The following is a 2176-nucleotide window of genomic DNA, read 5'->3' on the forward strand; positions in this document are numbered from 1 at the left end:
TTGGTCACGACTATAACTCATTTGCCACGAATTTGATGCAAAAGGTCGCCTCTTCTCTCAAACGGAAGGGGGGGGGGGTGTGGACTGCCCGCCAAGCTGGATATTTTTTAACAAAACTGATTATGATACCTGTGAATATTTGGCACAGAATGAAAACAAATGCATTCACCATAATTATACAATTGCTGAGTGTTCTTACCAAGGTCATGTTTTGATGCAGCTGGATGGTAGCGTACTACGTTGAAACCAAGTTCTGTCGCACTGAGTTTTGTGTGTAGGTTACAGGTCACTGCAGCTGGTTGTCCAGGTGAAAAAGTCCCTGCATTGCATGTAATTGGCCTCGCGCCACTTTTTGCGCAGAGCAGGACTATCATCAGGAGAAGAAGGTTGATACATAAGACATACTCAAGCTTCATCGTGGCCTGAAAAAGCAAGTTGCCAAATTGACATGCATCGATCATGCCTCGGGGGGCATATCGACTGTTGTTTCATATTTATTGACCGCGGCCACATACCTTATTCAAGACACGGATGGTTGCATTGATTGTTTCACCTGTGCAACTGCACAACAAAGCTTTGCTGAATATTCCAGTGTCTGCATAAGTCAGAGTCAACACAGATTTGAAAGTCAGAGTGTCCTTGGTATGTTTTGATCAGGACCGTTTGTACGATGAGACAAACAAACACGACCTTGCACTGCCGATTACTAGACCGTGTGTAGACCTGATCTGTTTTGCATACACTGCCTGAACAGGTTACCCTCCAAAATAATGTCACCGTCACTTCTACTTCGTCTGTCGGCTGCCACACAAAGGTGTCATCGCTCGTTTGATATGTTACATGTTTGAACGTGTGGATCTTTTCGTGTATTGCCGGGTTTTCTTTTCTCTTGTCACCTGAGTAATACTTCGTTTTACAATCACAAACACACACACACACACACACACACACACACACACACACACACGCACACACACATACACACATACATACACACACACACACACACAATAGCGCACAAGTGTTTCTTACTAGAGTTTAAAAGACGATCACAATATTGTTTTTGTCAAGAATGGTTTTCCTATTTAGAATGCAGTGAACGTTTCGACATTTATAATTGTTGCAAAACATGCTTGGAAAAAGATAAATACATTCAAATAATCGAAGATATTAAGTACACAGTTTTCTCTTACTCATTTCCGCGCAGGAGTATCCGAAATCAACGCTCACAAGTTTCGGTACGCACCAAACCAAACGACAAGAAACTGTCCTCTCTGTACAGCTGATAAAGAAGATGAACACCATGTTGTATTTGTATGTCCTTTTTATCAAGACCTTCGAGCAAAGTATTTGAAAATCTCGAACTCTAAGACGCTGCAAGTACAACTTGTGTATTTCTGTGGCAGTAATGAGGATAATGTGATGAACAGCTTCAGCAGATTTGTGTTCTTCGTGTTACAGAAGAGACGAACCCGTATCAATCAGGTGCAGTGACATGTCATCAGGGACCGGCACGGTTGGCCTAGTGGTAAGGCGTCCGCCCTGTGATCGGGAGGTCTTGGGTTCGAACCCCGGCCGGGTCATACCTAAGACTTTAAAATTGGCAATCTAGTGGCTGCTCCGCCTGGCGTCTGGCATTATGGGGTTAGTGCTAGGACTGGTTGGTCCGGTGTCAGAATAATGTGACTGGGTGAGACATGAAGCCTGTGCTGCGACTTATGTCTTGTGTGTGGCGCACGTTATATGTCAAAGCAGCACCGCCCTGATATGGCCCTTCGTGGTCGGCTGGGCGTTAAGCAAACAAACAAACAAACAAACAAAATGTCATCAGGGTCTTAATGTATTTGTTGAATGTTATGCGTGACTATAATTTATAACTGTGCAGATACTATTGCTGTTATTTTAACCACTATTGTAAGGGGCTGTGGCCTTGGACAATTACAGATTTGTTCTTGTGCTTGTTCTTGTTCTCGCTCTCTCTCCCTCTCTCTCTCTCTCTCTCTCTCTCTCTCTCTCTCTCTCTCTCTCTCTCTCTCTTTCTCTCTCTCTCTTTCTCTCAGTCTCTCTCTCTTTCTCTCTCTCTTTCTCTTTATATCTCTCTCTCTCTCTCTCTTTCTCTCTAGGACACACCGACGCATATGCACACTCCACCCACCAGACACATTCGCACACACAA

At 44.0% G+C, this 2176-nt stretch overlaps 1 long non-coding RNA gene across 1 annotated transcript in view; it reads right to left on the reverse strand.

Moving 5' to 3' along the window:
* The window catches only part of LOC138957529 (uncharacterized), a 4328-nt gene extending 3427 nt beyond the window's left edge, over positions 1-901 (reverse strand). Inside the window, exons 1-2 of the long non-coding RNA XR_011453064.1 lie at positions 516-901; positions 200-422 (exon numbers count right to left, since the gene is read on the reverse strand). This is a non-coding gene — a long non-coding RNA (uncharacterized lncRNA). The remainder of the gene's footprint in view (positions 1-199; positions 423-515) is intronic.
* Between the last annotated feature and the right edge of the window lie 1275 nt (positions 902-2176).

Source organism: Littorina saxatilis, unplaced genomic scaffold, assembly GCF_037325665.1.
Source record: "Littorina saxatilis isolate snail1 unplaced genomic scaffold, US_GU_Lsax_2.0 scaffold_2620, whole genome shotgun sequence".
NCBI classification, from domain to species: domain Eukaryota; kingdom Metazoa; phylum Mollusca; class Gastropoda; order Littorinimorpha; family Littorinidae; genus Littorina; species Littorina saxatilis.